This window comes from Podarcis filfolensis, assembly GCF_964270895.1.
Source record: "Podarcis filfolensis genome assembly, chromosome: 1".
NCBI classification, from domain to species: Eukaryota; Metazoa; Chordata; class Lepidosauria; order Squamata; family Lacertidae; genus Podarcis; species Podarcis filfolensis.
Window position 1 is genome coordinate 8546854 of NC_139604.1, and position 16907 is coordinate 8563760.

The window sequence follows — 16907 nt, forward strand, 5'->3', positions numbered from 1 at the left end:
TAGAGATCATATTATTCTTTACATAATTACTTATACCAAGGAACAGCAGATGCAACCCGTAATTGACAAAGAGCAACCTTCCCCTCAGTTCCAACTCATTCATTTCTATTTAACTCCTTTTAGCAGCCTGGCTAGCTCACCACCAACACCCTCCCCTCGTTCATTCCCCCGATATTTCTACCAGACATGCTTGGTGCGATGGGTTTCTGCCTGAGATTAGATGCCCAGGCTGAGGCTGAGATAGAACTGAAGCAACACAGAATCATAGAACTGCAGAGCTGGAAGGGATCCAGTGAGCCATGTAGTTCAACCCCAAAGGCTTTGGAGAGAAGACATAAAGTTCACCGCACGTTACAATTTGAGAGAAGATGTAATGAAAATGCTGTACCGATGGTACCTGACCACGGCCAAATTGACCAAGATGTATAAGAATAGCTCAGATGTATGTGGGAGATGTAAAAATGGAGTAGATACCTTCATGCACATGTGGTGGGACTGTGTGAAAATAAGAGAAGTTTGGGATACAATATATAATGAACTCAAAAATATCTTCAAATTTTCCTTAAAAACAAACGAACTGAAGCCTTTCTGTTAGGCATTATGTCCATGGAAGTAATAATAATAAAAAACTAGAACCCTTTTTAAGTATGCAACCACAGCGGCTAGGATTTTAATAGCTAAAAATTGGAAAAGTGATTTGATCCCCACAAAAACTGACTAGCAAGCGAAAATGATAGAATACCTAGAGCTTGTGAAAATGAATAGGAGAATAAAAGGAAAATCAAATCAGAAAGTTATTAAAGATTGGGCAATAGTCAAAGAATATCTTTATAAGTATTGTGCTAATGCAATGCTCCTGACAGACTTAGATTGAATCTTGAAGTGTAAGGAAACCTTAACAACAAAAAATTCTTTTGATAAGCAACACAAAAGAATAATAACAATGAAGTGTGTATAGAATAATAGGGTGTAAAAAATACAATAAGGTGAGTCGGAAGTTAAAGCGTGTGTAATGTCAAAAGATATGTTGTTAGTGTTTATGGTTTGTTTATGTTGTTTATTGTGTTTGTCTATGTTTGATGCAAACTTTTTTTGTAATAATGATAATAATAATAATAATAATAATAATAATAATAATTTTAAAAAAGCAAATGCAGGAATCTGGCCCACGGCCGTCTCTCAGTGGGCTCAAACCACCAACCTACTGGTTAACAGCCAGATGCACTGATGCATCAGGCCACCTCGTATTCAGGAGGATTTGAATACCGTGAGGTTGAGTGACCAAGGAAGCTGTGGAAAGACCAGGAGTTGCCATCCTTGCCTGTTGCCATAATTTCAGTGACCCAGTACAGTGGTGCGTATGCATAACAAATGGTAGTGAGATGGGAAGGAACACTATTGGGGAGCATGCGCTGGAGACAATTGGACCACCCCCTGGGTCCCCTCTGCAATGGTGCTAGTAGTGCCACACTGTTGTTGTTGTTTAGTTGCTTAGTCATGTCCGACTCTTCGTCATCCCATGGACTAGAGCACAACAGGCACTCCTGTCTTCCACTGCCTCCCGCACTTTGGTCAAACTCATGTTAGCCGCTTTGAGAACACTGTCCAACTATCTCGTCCTCTGTTGTCCCCTTCTCCTTGTGCCCTCCATCTTTCCCAACATCAGGGGCTTTTCCAGGGAGTCTTCTCTTCTCATGAGGCGGCCAAAGAATTGGAGCCTCAGCTTCATGATCTGTCCTTCCAGTGAGCACTCAGGGCTGATTTCCTTCAGAATGGAGAGGTTTGATCTTCTTGCAGTCCATGGGACTCTCAAGAGTCTCCTCCAGCACCATAATTCAAAAGCATCAATTCTTTGGTGATCAGCCTTCTTTATGGTCCAGCTCTCACTTCCATACATCACGACTGGGAAAACCATAGCTTTAACTATACGGGCCTTTGCTGGCAAGGTGATGTCTCTGCTTTAAGATGCTGTCTAGGTTTGTCATTGCTTTTCTCCCAAGAAGCAGGCGTCTTTTAATTTTGTGACTGTTGTCACCATCTGCAGTGATCATGGAGCTCAAGAAAGTAAAATCTCTCACTGCCTCCATTTCTTCCTCTTCTATTTGCCAGGAGGTGATGGGACCAGTGGCCATGATCTTCATTTTTTTGATGTTGATCTTCAGACCATATTTTGCGCTCTCCTCTTTCACCCTCATTAAAAGGTTCTTTAATTGCTCCTCACTTTCTGCCATCAAGGTTGTGTCATTTGCATATCTGAGGTACTGCCACACACCCCAATGCAAGTACAAAATATTTAGCAAGGGTACAGAAAGCAATCTCCATGTCACCAATTCTCCACCCCCCTCCACACACACACACAATGTTTGGAAGTCGGTTGCTATAACTGGCTAGAAAATACAACCTCATGGTTTTGTTTGTTTGTTCAAGGGCCAAATTACTGAAGAACTGAAGCCAGAAATCAGTGGGGAGGTGAAAGGACTATATAAGGTAAAGGGACCCCTGACCATTAGGTCCAGTCATGACCGACTCTGGGGTTGCGGCACTCATCTCGCTTTACTGGCCGAGGGAGCCGGCATACAGCTTCCAGGTCATGTGGCCAGCATGACTAAGCCGCTTCTGGCAAACAAGAGCAGCACACGGAAACGCTGTTTACCTTCCCGCCGGAGCGCTACCTATTTATCTACTTGCACTTTGACGTGCTTTCAAACTGCTAGGTTGGCAGGAGCAGGGACCGAACAACGGGAGCTCACCCCGTCATGGGGATTTGAACCGCCGACCTTCTGATCGGCAAGCCCTAGGCTCTGTGGTTTAACCCATAGCGCAACCCGTGTCCCTTGAAAGGACTATATAGGTGGCCCTATGTGTGGGAGGCATATGTCCCAAGTCACACGCCATGTTCCACGTGTGTGTGTGTGTGTTTGGATGGAGAGAACAACACAAAACATGGCTCTAAACTCCAAGGATGGAGAAGCTGTGAACTTGCACCGGAGCATGTACATTTTATTTCTACCAAAAAACAAAATAAACCCAGTTTGGTCAGAGAAAAAGGCAATATATCCATGATAATAGGGACAACAAGACCATTCATTGAGAACAACTAGGCAGCACTGCATTTGTCTGCAAAACTAATTCCCTCTTTTCCCTACTCTATGGATGAAAGCAACAGTAGCATGAAAATGTCCAGTATTTTCTCTCTCTTCAAAATGTGCCGTAGTGCTAGAGCACCCACCTTCTGCGAAAACAAATTTTTAATTAAACATTGTTTAATTGGATGTATCAAAAATTAATTGGAAACCGATTCTGTAGTAACCAACAAAGGGTTTTTGCAGATGGAGAGGAGGAAGAGGTGAAGAGAAAGGAACAACAGTTTACCCACGGTCTGACTCAAAAGATGTGCCAAATGTAAAAACAGAAAGCCAGCATGTACACGCATAGCAGTTTGGCTCCGCAAATATAGTTTCAGTTATGGAGTAGGGGAGGCATTTAGATGCTTATGATTAACTGAACAAGTGAAATATGGAAGCAAAATGAACTGGTAGCTATTTACCAACTTTGCTCCCATTCTGGCACAGCTGAATACAGTGCTGAGAGCTTTCTGACAACTAATGAGAGATGCATGGCTAATCACAAAAGACATTACGACTGCCAAAGGTACAATGATAATAAGCAAGCTAACAATAACAGAAAAACAATGGCTACCAGGGATGTGTAAGTAACAGAATTTGAGCAGCAAATACTTGGCACTGTTTCATTTCAAGTCTTGCTTTTTTGCTGAAATAGCTCTCGCTAACTACTTGGAAGTCAGAGAAACCATATTGGAAGGTCTGTTGCCGGCCATCAGATCGTCTCACTAAACCATCTATCCTGAAAGAGCAGCTCAAATTCTGCAACATGTGCAGCGACACACTCAAAGCTACGTGTGCAAGCGGCCTCTGATTCAAGAGATAGAGCTTCAGTGCTGGGCAGCTACTGTTGTGGAAGAACGTTTGATTCTACACATACATAAAAAAGGTGTTTCTGTTTGTTGCAAAGTTCAGTGGCCACTTATGGAAAGCATCTTAGTACGGCAGTAGCCAAGAGACCACCGCATATGCAGTACAGTGGTACCTCCGGTTGCGGACAGGATCCGTTCCGGAGCTCCGGTCGGATCCTGAGGTTTCCGCAACTGGAGGTGCCTGTTCTGCGCATGTGCACGGGGTGATAGAGCGCTTCTGCGCATGCACATGGCATGGTAGAGTGCTTCTGCACATGTGCACAGCGTGGTAGAGCACTTCTGTACATGCGTCTATGGTGAAACCTGGAAAAATACTTCTGGGTTTGCCGCGTGTATATCCTGAAGGATACGTAGCCAGAGGTGTGCATAAGTAGAGGTACCACTGTACTTTCATTCTGATGCCTTACTCATCTTCCTAGGTATTCAGGGAAGTTTTTGAAGGTAACAACTTCATTTCCCACCTCTTGCACAGTTCTCCACATTAATTTGGCATCGCAGCCTGCGACCCTCACTTCTCCAGCTCCACAATCCTCAGCTGTCTAAAAGTCTCCTGCTCCCTCAAATGACTACCCGTCCCCCCTTGCGAAGCATTGCCACCCAGAACAGCTACACTCCAATGATAGCATTGGACTTGTTCTTGGCAGTGATGTGGTAGGTAAAAGGTAAAGGGACGCAGGTGGCACTGTGGGTTAAACCACAGAGCCTAGGACTTGCCGATCAGAAGGTCAGCAGTTTGAATCCCCGCAATGGGGTGAGCTCCCATTGCTCGGTCCCAGCTCTTGCCAACCTAGCAGTTCAAAAGCACATCAAAGTGCAAGTAGATAAATAGGTACCGTTCCGGCGGGAAGGTAAACGGCGTTTCCATGTGCTGCTCTGGTTCGCCAGAAGTGGTTTAGTTATGCTGGCCACGTGATCCAGAAGCTGTATGCCGGCTCCCTCGGCCAATAAAGCGAGATGAGCACCGCAACCCTAGAGTTGGTCACGACTGGACCTAATGGTCGGGGGTCCCTTTACCTTTACCTTTAAAAGGTAAAGGATCCCTGGACAGTTAAGTCCAGTCAAAGATGACTCTGGGGTTGGGGCACTCATCTCGCTCTATAGACCGAGGGAGCCGGCGTTTGTGCACAGACAGCTTTCCAGGTCATGTGGCCAGCAGGACTAAACCGCTTCTGGTGCAACAGGACACCGAGACAGAAGCCAGAGCGCACGGGAACGCTGTTTACCTTCCCGCCACAGCGGTACCTATTTATCTACTTGCACTGGTGTGCTTTCGAACTGCTAGGTTGGAAGGAGCTGGGACAGAGCAATGGGAACTCACCCCGTCACAGGGATTCGAACCGCCGACCTTCTGATCAGCAAGCCCAAGAGGCTCAGTGGTTTAGACCACAGTGCCACTCGCGCCCCTGATGTGTTAGTACAGTGGATGCTCGGGTTGCGAACGTGATCTGTGCAGGAGACACATTCGCAACCCGTAGCGTTCGCAACTCGCAGTGCCGTGTCTGCGCACACGCGGGTCGTGATTCGGCACTTCTGCACATGTGCAAGTACCGAAACCCAGAAGTAACCCGTTCCGGTACTCCCAGCTTCGGTGCGGTGCGCAACCTGAAAGCACACAACCAAAAGCGTCTGTAACCCGAGGTATGACTGTATTATGTAGAACTGAACATGCAACTGAACAGCTGTGTTACCCTAAGGCAGATTGAACTTTGCAAACCTCTGGCACTGAATATATGAACCTTCCTATAGGAGAACTATATGTTGATCTCTGCCATCAATTTCTAGATCAACTCTGTATCCCTAAATGGAAACCAGAGTCATAGGTCATACATTTTCTATTACTGGGGAATGATCAGGAGCTCACCAAGTTAGTGGCTAAATATCTCTATTTGGTTTTTTGTCGTCGAAGACATCTGATCTCCCTGGAGACCAAGAGATGTGACGATAGACTGCTCTGCCTCCTTTCTTTTAGCAAATGTTTTGTGCCACCGGGGAAGTGGTAATTCTGTACTGATTTGTTTTGGATGTTGTATGTGATGCCAATAAAAGGTTTTACGATACGATATGATCTAGGAGAATTTAGTTTAGGTTGGCACTGGCTAGAAATAGGTTTCACCTCACATTGTCTTGCACAACGAATAGAAGTCCAGCTACTTTGCCCAAGTGTGCCTCTAAGTTGAATCGACTTCACTAAGGTCTACTGCTTTTATATTTTTGAACTTATTGCCAGAGCTACGAGGAGTACAGTTAAGGTACTACTGGAGGTATTGCCTTAAATAAAGCTCTGTATAATGATCACTTTAAAGGAAGGCTTTAATTTGAAGTACTGGGGGAGCTGTTATCAGTTCCCCACAGCCAGATGTACACGTTTCCACAATTCCAGTTATAATCATTGGTGAATTTCTTCATCAAAACCTGGGAAAAGGTTCAGACATAAATTTCCAGCTCCCTAAATTGTAGTTTCAGATCTGATCCTGGTTTGAGACTCTGAGTAGCAAACTGAAAGTAGTAACCCACAATTCTTCATAGCAGGGAAGTCCAGTTTAAGCTCAGCAGGATCAGCGTGCCAAAGAAGGGAAGAGGGAAAGGTAGAGCTCACAGGACAAACACTTACCCCCTAAAATATAGTTTAGCAGGCCAGGGATTTATGTCAAAGCTGGGCTTTAGTATAATTCTCTCTCTTCAGAGGGCCAACATCATATAAGGCTCAAGTGAGATCTGAGAACGTGTTTGGACCTACCTTTTCTTTATGCAAAACAAGAAAATCTTGATTCTGATTCTCTAGAAATTTATCCTGCTAAGAGGGAAATGGTAAAAGCATTCCAGACCAACAAGCACAGCCTGCTTCTGACTCAGGCACTGCCATTACCATTTTGATAGTGATTCAAATAACTTTCTCTTTGATTTCAGGAATTACTGTAATTTTAGAACTACACTTATAATTACAATAAACTGTTTTGAAGAGGGAAATGATTAGAGGTTGCTTTGTCGGGGGGATTTATTGTTTCATGTAATATTTCATATTTTATTATGTCTACGAAGAATCGATGCTTTTGAATTATGGTGCTGGAGGAGACTCTTGAGAGTCCCATGGACTGCAAGAAGATCAAACCAATCCATTCTTAAGGAAATCAACCCTGAGTGCTCACTGGAAGGACAGATCCTGAAGCTGAGGCTCCAATACTTTGGCCACCTCATGAGAAGAGAAGACTCCCTGGAAAAGACCCTGATGTTGGGAAAGATGGAGGGCACAAGGAGAAGGGGACGACAGAGGACGAGATGGTTGGGTAGTGTTCGTGAAGCTACCAGCATGAGTTTGACCAAACTGCGGGAGGCAGTGGAAGACAGGAGTGCCTGGCGTGCTCTGGTCCATGGGGTCACGAAGAGTTGGACACGACTAAACGACTAAACAACAACAACTCCTCTGTGAGTTGCTTTGTCATCGCCTGTCATACATAAAAGTCGTGTTCTCCTTCATGGAGAGCACGTGTTGCGGTGGGGTCTAGCAGGACACCCTCTCTTGGTTGCTAGGCAGGGCCGTTTGGATGGCCATGACTGCGATTGGGCTATAATAGTTGTTGGGGAGATTTTGATGTTACCATTTAGTGGGTTGGCCCAAAGGTTATATATTTTTTGCACGCAGCGTGGTGCAGTCTCTTTTGCTACGTGCAACGGATCGCCCACCCACCCTCCCTAATTTAGGGCTGTTGCGTTTGATCTTGCTATGCCTGTCATGGGGTCATCTGATTTTGGGGCAGGGGCCTGGTAGGAATTTTGTCCATTTGGCAGATTGGCTGGTACCATTTGGTTTTTGCCTACTGCGTAGCAAATTGTCACAACTTGTAAGGCTGCGGTTAGGCATTGGTTAAAATTTGGTTGGTGGAGGGGTAAGGGTTGGCTGTGCCTGCCCCTCCAATGCTGCTGCTGCAGCAAGAAAATTCCATTAAAGAAATTCAGGGGCTCGCCATGCTTTTGTCCAAATCCCTGGCAAGGGGCTTGGGCCATGCAAGCTCCTGGGAACATGCGGGGAGGGGGGAGGGTATGGTACCCAGCCCCATTCTCTCCCCAAAATGTTTTCCCTTACTGACTTTCACAGGGTTCCGGAAGTCACTTCTGTCCCGGGGCAGGGACAGTGTGATGGCCTGGGATTCGGACTCAGAGGTTGAACCTGAGGAGTCCCAACCTGCACAGGAATCCCCGCCTCCAGAACCAGCTGAGCCAGGACTAGGGCCTGAGCCTGAAGGGTCCTCACCTGTGCTGGATCCTCAGGTGAAGGCACCAGCTGAGTCTGATCTGGTTCCTGAGGTGATGGAGGACCCATTGCCTGCAAGTGCTCCACTCTCAGCCCCGTTGGGGGAAGAGGAGGTTGCCTCTGGGTCCGGTAACCCTCCAGCCTCTCCTGAGCTGCAGAGGCTCAGGGCAGAGAGGCGGAGGGAACTAAGTTCCCGCAGGAGGAGCGCTCGCCTCCAGGCCAGGAGAGGCGAGTCACCTGTGGACCGGGGCCGCCCTATGCCTCAGGGCAGATAAAAGCCAGTCTGCCCCAGTCCCAGGTTGCGGGAGCAATGTTGTTGCAAGCCTGTTCCTGCCTGCACCCTGTCCTGCTCTTCTCCCAGAGTTCCTGACCCCACCTGACTCCCTGCCTTGGACCCAGCTACAGCTCTGACGGACGGCCTCCATACCACACCATCGACCTTGGACTGGATTCAGACCTCGCCTCTCGGTTAGCCCCCGGGACCAGCACAGATAGTCGTAACCAATGCCTAAGCAACCACTCACATTATGTATTTTAATAAAGTTGTGGCCAAAATTATGCCAAAAACCTTAAACAAAAATTCTGTGTGAATTGTGATTTATTTAGGGGGTGCCTTGCAGACTTCGACACCGACTATGTATACAATAAAGTCTATGGCTGAGCTAGCTGTGATGTTATGCAAGGTTCACCATCATTCTCTTTGCCTTAGATGCCCGAGAAAGTTCCATACCCTTTCCCCTTCATTGCTGTGCAATTTTTAAAAATTCAACATGGGTCACTAAATTTGACACGCGGCATCTACCTTACAGAATTACATTAGCCTGAAATGCAAGACAAAAAATAAAATAAAAAAATGAGCTGACCCAGAACAAACATGAAAAGGTGCTGACTCCAGTCTGACGCTCAGAGCACCTAAACAGTCGAGGAAATTGAGAACACTCAGTTCCAAGAAGCATGAAAATAGAGAGTTAAATGCACTGTATCAGCCTTTCCCAACCTTGCGCTCCCAGCTGCTGTTGGTCTATAACTCTCATCATCCCTAGTGAATAGGGCCAATGGTCGTAGACCAACAATATCTGAGGGGGAGGAGGAGGAGTTTGGATTTGATATCCCACTTTATCACTACCCGAAGGAGTCTCAAAGCGGCGAACATTCTCCTTTCCCTTCCTCCCCCACAACAAACACTCTGTGAGGTGAGTGGGGCTGAGAGACTTCAGAGAAGTGTGACTAGCCCAAGGTCACCCAGCAGCTGCATGTGGAGGAGCGGAGACACAAACCCGGTTCACCAGATTATGAGTCCACCGCTCTTAACCACTACATCATTTGTTCATTCACACTAATTTTGCAATCTTATGCGCTCTTACTTGCCAGTAAGACCCACTGAACATAGGAGTTAGGTCAAGTCACGATTAAACCAGGAAGTCTCTAATTAACCATTGTGTTGTGTTTTATCCAAAACAGGTGACCAGCTTCAGAACAAGCCAGGATATTATACAGTACACTGTTTGAAGTTGGCTTAAAATCCTGGAGTTTCCAAAGCTGGTAACCATAATTCCTAATTTAAATGAAACAGGAAGCTTTGGTTAATTAGAGATTTCCTGGTTTGATTGCTGTACAGAGCAAGAAAAGGAGCAAAGAAACTAGGAAAAGACTTGTGCACGTTTTAGTTCAATAAGCAAATACATGATTGTCTGAACACAGCGAATACTTTCTCAGGTAAAACCACTATACATTTAATGTGTGTTTTTAAATTCACTCTCAAAGGTTGTCTAAACATGTTTACCAAGGCATGAGTCCTAGTAGATCACCCAAGTAACTCACCACTAGAAAGCTGATATTGCAGCTATGAGACTCTGTCTCCATCATTTATCAAGAATTGTTGTTGTTGTTTAGTCATTTAGTCATGTCCGAATCTTTGTGACTCCATGGACAGGCATGCCTGTCTTCCACTGCCTCCCACAGCTTGGTCAAACTCATGTTCGTAGCTTCGAGAACACCGTCCAACCACCTAATCCTCTGTTGTCCCCTTCTCCTTGTGCCCTCCATCTTTCCCAACATCAGGGTCTTTTCCAGGGATCCTTCTCTTCTTATGAGGTGGCCAAAGTATTGGAGCCTCAGCTTCAGGATCTGTCCTTCCAGTGAGCACTCAGGGCTGATTTCCTTCAGAATGGAGAGGTTTGATGTTTTTGCAGTCCATGGGACTCTCAAGCGTCTCCTCCAGACCATAATTCAAAAGCATCAATTCTTCGGTGATCAAGAATATTAAAGCACTAATCTGATTACACAAGGGCACAAACTCATTGTTGCATTTACGAATCAATAATCATTTTGCAAGGAGCTTTATAATTGTTGTGCATCGTTACAAGATTTCTGTGAGGTATATACTTGCAACTCTATTTTATAGCAGGACAACAGAAGCTGAGTGATAATGAGTTAGTAAAAAACATATGGCTAAAACCCAAATGTCTTGGTCATAAACTCTCCAATTTTGGTAAACTAGTCTTGATATATGAACAATGAACATTCACAAGGAATGTTGAAAATGTTTATTTTGTTTATTGCTTTGTCTATGAAAAGATTTTAAATTATCAATACAAATATATTCAGGCACTTCTTAGGTCAATCATTCATTGTTCAAGGTATTTATACTACCAAAGTAACTTGACCAAACACTGGAATTAGATCACACTGTCAGCCATCTTCAAAGCATTAGGAGAGCAGTTATTTTTCCATGCAGGAAAATATCTTTACCAATACATATCTAACATTTGATTTTAATTCTCTACCACCCCACTGCCCCCCAAATGTTCAGAAGCCTACTCTTTTAAGGGTTCTGGGATAAGAGTTCCATTTTGTAAGAAAAAATATTTGCATACATAAAATTCAGCAGAGAGCAGGTGAAAATAAAATTATATCTTATGCAGATGCTTTGTGTCTTTGAAAAAGAAAAAAGGAAAAAACCCTGAATGTCCTAGTTTTTCAGAAATGCTGACTATTCCGTATTGTCCATCATTTCATTGTTCAATGCTTATTCTTAGAGCCTTTGGGGGAAGAAAATTGTGGATATAAACAACTCTATATGTTTGCTGATGATGCATGGCATTCAGAAGCTGGAGGATCTTAGTTGTCTGTTGTTGTTTTTAAAAACCAAGTTGTGGATAAAAATAGCTGAAACTCAATAGGCGGGGCCTGCTGAAACCAGGCAAACTCCCAGGGGTTGAGAGAGAGAAAGCTTTAGGTTCTTCAACCTGTCCTCTTTTGTGGTCCAACTTGTCCAACCTAACCTTAACCTGCCAGTTTATATTCTTTGAAAACTGTGAAGCAGTAACATGGTATCGCTGGAGCTGACAGACCACCAGTTCTTGACATGGGTAGAACTGTTTTGTGGGGTGCATTAATGCAATAATAGGTAAAAGGTAAAAAGGTAAAGGACCCCTGGATGATTAAGTCCAGTCAAAGGCGACTATGGGGTGCGGCGCTCATCTCGCTTTCAGGCCGAGGGAGCCAGCGTTTGTCCACAGACAACTTACTGGGTCTTGTGGCCAGCATGACTAAACTGCTTCTGGAACAATGGGACACTGATTAAATGAGAGTGCACAGAAACACAGTTTACCTTCCCGCCACAGAGATACCTATTTATCTACTTGCACTGGCGTGCTTTGCCATTGCCGGAGAGCGCTGACCTTTTCCTGTCGACAATTGGACTCTAAACAAGTACCCGTGAGTAGAAACGGAAAATTGGATCAAGAAATATTTTAATTTGGCACCAAAGCGGGAAGGTTCAAAACAGGAAGTCCGCCTTCCGCTTTCTGTAAATAGACTGAAGCAAAAATCTTGTAAGCTAATAGCCTGGAAAGTCGCTTTATAAAGGTCGAAATTTCCTTCATTTATAACCATTAAAACCCCCCTGGAAGCAGGAGAAAAGGGGGGAAAATTAAACTGTTCAAGCCTGCTGGAGAGGGAGTAAAGGAAAATAAGTTTCCACCATCTCAAACCTGGGAACGGGGTGTCAGAGACAGAAATTATCGGAGACGTCCATTGACTATGAATGGAACATTTTGACAGATAGCAAGAAAAAAGAGAAACAAATTGATTCCAATGTTGCCTGTTACATTCTAAAGAAACAAAATATTTGAAAATTGAAAGTAACTTTCTTTTGTTGGACATGATTTAAAAAGATGGACACAAATAGAAATTGTATCCTCTAGAGGGAGCTTGTCAAATTGTTGCTGCAGTTCACTTGGGGATTTCACAGCTGCGAGATTAACATCGTGAGACCAGACTGTGACCTTGAATAAAAATGTGTTTGGAAGAAGTCCTGGTGCTTGCTTTTTGCAAGGCAAGTGCTTTGTTGGAGCAGTTGCATGAGAAGGTGGATTTGATGAACGAGAAGTTGGATTTGATGACTGTTGTAATCAGTGAATGTGGACAAATAGGGAATACTGACATAGAAATCATACAGGGACCAATCCAGGAAACTGGTTCGACTGGGCAAATGCAAGGGCAGATAATAATGGAGGAAGCTACGGTGCTACCTCAAGCAACACAAATGGAGAGACCCGAGGCCCTGCAGGAGCATAAGCCGCTGTTTTGGAAGAATGAACTTGAATTGGGCCAGAGGGAGTCTGGAGCTGAGGAGGCTCTCAACTTTGGAGAGATTTTGAAATATGCTGTTAAAGATCTTTTGGATTATATTGATGACTGTGGGGAGTGGGACTGTGGGGAATGGGCTGGTCTGATGTGGGGAGATGGACATGAGTATGGGTGGAAATTCCCCGGAGACCTACTCCCTAAGGAGAAAGGAAAGAAACTAAGAAAGAGACCAACAAAAGACAAGGAAAAGTGCAAGTATAAACAAGAAGAAAAAGATCTGCAGAAGGGGCATGGAAGAGATTTAAGAGCCTCGGATATCAGACTACCAGGTTGATGGACTAGATGGAATGGATAGTAAGGACTGACATAACCCGAGACCAGGAAGAAGGGACATTGGATGAAAATTGGAAGAGTCTACAAAGAAAAACTTTTATTTTGGGAATTAGTGTAAATTTAATGAATATTAGGGAGAATGTTGGAATGAAATTGTCTGGCTTTAGCAGAAATGATATAAGGATAAATAAGCATTAAGTTTTTTAAGTTTTAGGGTATTTTATGGTAAGATAAGGTTAAATAAAGTAAGGTAAATTGAATACCAGAATATGGTGAAAGATGGATAGGATGTATAGAGTTAATTAATTGGTTAAAAGCTAGAATATAATAAAGGATTTGCTGAAACAATGACTGAATCAGGATACAAAAAAGAGAGGTGTGAGGAAGTCAGGGAAATAGGCAGATGAAAGATAGGATATGGAATGACTGATTTGTTTTTAACCATTTTTATTTTTTTTATTTTTCTGTATTTTGTATCTTTTTGTCTCTTTTTTTTCTTTCTTCTTTTTTTCCTTTTTTTTACATTTTTGTATTTCCTCTGAAATTTTAATAAATATTATTATAAAAAATAAAAAATAAAAAAAGAATGGAGAATGAAGTTAATAGACTATGCAGAACTAGATAAACTAACAGGAAGGATTCGAAACCGGCGGGACCAGAAATTCACGGAAGACTGGAGTAAATTTACGGACTACTTGAAAAGTATTTGTGAAGATCAGACGACATTTGAAGGTTTGCAAGAAGTTTTGTGAGGAGTATTATTGGAAGTATTGCAAAAATGGAGAAGGGGAAGGATGATTTGTTAAGAGATGTAAAGGCAATATAAAGTTAAGAAATGCATAAGAAGTGGTTAAAACGGTGGATCATCAGAGGTGCTGATGGAAGTCTAAAAAGATTGTATAAGTGACAAGTTTTGTGGTACATTTTATAATTTATATGTTAAAATCAATAAAAAAAATAAAAAAACAACATAGGGCAGATATAATCTTGAAGCCATTCTACAAACTTTAGTTAGCAGTATGGTTCACCCTCGAAAAACTGTCTGCAATCTAAACATATGTACTGCTGTGGTAACTGGTTCTTCCTGAAATACCAAAGAGGGACTAAGACTCTGATGTTTCAGGCAGGTAAAAAAAAACCACACAACAAAAACCACATTGCCTCTGAACGTTCAGAACGCTGCAGGTTTCATTCTAGCTGGAGACAAAATAAAAGCCTATGCTGAAATATCCAGCTACATTCCACAATAAACTGCGTGCAAAAGATACGCCACCTTTCTCCGCAGAAAGCAATCTCCAAAGAAATTGTTCTATGCTGTGCTTATAGGGTGGAAACTATTTTCTGCCGTACTTTAATATATTTTGCACAGCTCTAACAGCTAGCAAGGCGCAATGCTACCACCAATCACATATATGTAAAAGTGAGCCCGTAAGTTCTCTCTCCCCCCCCCCCAATTTCTTTATTGAGCTTTAACCTATGCCAGTGAGGGTTTTGCCCCTCAAGCCCTTCTAAGCCTGGGGTTGGGCCAGGCAAAAGCTACGATCAGGCAAAGAATCATAGACACCAAGAGATAACAGGGTAGCAGGCTGCTCACGGTGCCCCAACTATAAAATTGGAGAAACCGAGAGATATCTAGCCACACCGGCAGCATATCTCTTCTTTCTCGTATCTATAAATGCAAGAAAGGCCCTTACACTCGCCAGAAGCTCGGCTGTGCCCTCTCTGGTCCTGGAAGGAGCCTTTTAAAAAGTCCCATATGCTCAGAGACTTTGTGCCTGTTCATTGGGGGAGATAGGAAGCCCAGAACACTTGTTCTTTAGATGTCCCTTTTATGAAGAGGCATGTAGTAAGTTCATTGATCCCCTACTGGTGAGGCTCGCCAACCTCCCGGAAAAGAAACAATTCGACCTCTTCCTGTTAGGCAAAGATCAGAAGAAAACCTGGATGGTCGTCAGATTCTGTGTACAGATCTGTAGGCGCAGACCATCTCCCAACTTATGAAAATCCCCAAAACTCGGTTCCATGGGTGACTCTGGGTCAACTCCCTGCGGTAGTTTATTGTTGTACATTGTTTTTTAATTTATTATTGTACATTGTTTAATTGTTTGTTTTTCTTCTGTGACTGTACCCCCAAGTGTGTTTTATAAGCTGGTCTCTGACCATAATAAATTATCTATCTATCTACCTACCTACCTACCTACCTATGCCAGTGATGCCCTTCTCCTCTTGTCAGGGACTGGCACATTCAGACAGCATGCGTGGCATCCCAGAAGACATGCAAGGCACCGAGACTTGGAAGGACAATACAATCCAGAAAGGCAAGACGGAGTCTCGCTCTTGTCCATCAGCTTGGGTGCTGGCGACGGAGACCATTCTCTTGAAGTGTGGCCCTGTTCCTTTTATGGGAGGCTTTGGCAGCAGCCACAGTGGGCAGACGGGAGATCCTCTGAGGCAAGAGGCCTCTGAGGGGCTCCCTGGAAGAGTCTTTCCCTCCCTGATCTTATAAGCTCTCCCCACTTGGCCTCCGCACGGGCGTCTTGGCTCCGTCCTGGCTGGCCGGCCTAGCCCAGAAGCAGCAGCCAAAGTCTCCTCCCTCTCTGAAATAACTCGAGAGGCTGTTTTAATGGGAGAAAACTGCCCCTGAGCCAAGCAGGGCCGGGAAAGAACCATGCCCACATGGAGAAGGGGCAGTGGGGATGTGGTGCGAAGGCTGACAGCCGGGAACCGCCGGGATGTTCTCTTGCCCTTCATCCCAGGAGCTGGAGCCTCATCCCTGGAGGCCTGCCCATATGTTCTTATTAGGTAAAGGTAAAGGGACCCCTGACCATTAGGTCCAGTCGTGGCCGACTCTGGGGTTGCGGCACTCATCTCGCTTTATTGTCAATGGAGCTGGCGTACAGCTTCCGGGTCATGTGGCCAGCATGACTAAGCCACTTCTGGCAAACCAGAGCAGCGCACGGAAAGGCCATTTACCTTCCCGCTGGAGAGATACCTACTTATCTACTGGAACTTTGACGTGCTTTCGAACTGCTAGGCTGGCAGGAACTGGGACCAAGAAATGAGAGCTCACCCGTCGTGGGGATTTTATCGGCAAGTCATAGGCTCTGTAGTTTAACCCACCGCGTCCCAAGTTCTTATTAATTGTTCTTATTGATGAAGTTTCCCCGCCCGAGGCAGACAAATGTCACGTACATTTTTAAAGCTATTTTAAATTGCTGGAAGAAAATTCTCTTTCCAGTTCAACGAGCATTTAGACACATACATTTCACAGATAAACTTTGCAATTGTCCTGCCTTAAGTCTTCTTCATAATTTTCTTGCATGTGGCACACTTTTTAATGCTGCATTGACAGATGTGTCCCCCATGTGATGCACATTGTACCTTGTTCCTTTCTCATTGGCTAAGTATCTCTTTGGGCAGGGAAATTAAACCTGTGCAAGACATTGCAGTAAATAAGATATCTGAGGTTGATTTCCCCCGAAATCAGTCTTGGTCACCATTATTGAGAAGGAGATGGAGGAGTATGTATTGGTTACTCAATCTCCCAGTTGCTTCTGATACCATTGACCATAATACCCTCCTGGACCAACTGTTCAGGATGGGTAAGTGAGGCAATGTATTACAGTGGCTTTGTTCATACCTGTGCGGCGATTTTGATCAGACAAACAGCAGAATAAGCTGAATCGTTTCTGATAAACTGGGACTTCCATAGCAGCTTTCAGCAAAAATAAAATGCAG

At 44.2% G+C, this 16907-nt stretch overlaps 1 protein-coding gene across 2 annotated transcripts in view; it reads right to left on the bottom strand.

Moving 5' to 3' along the window:
* PARD3B (par-3 family cell polarity regulator beta) overlaps nt 1-16907 on the bottom strand; it is a 624466-nt gene that overhangs the window by 345595 nt on the left and 261964 nt on the right. The window lies entirely within an intron of this gene.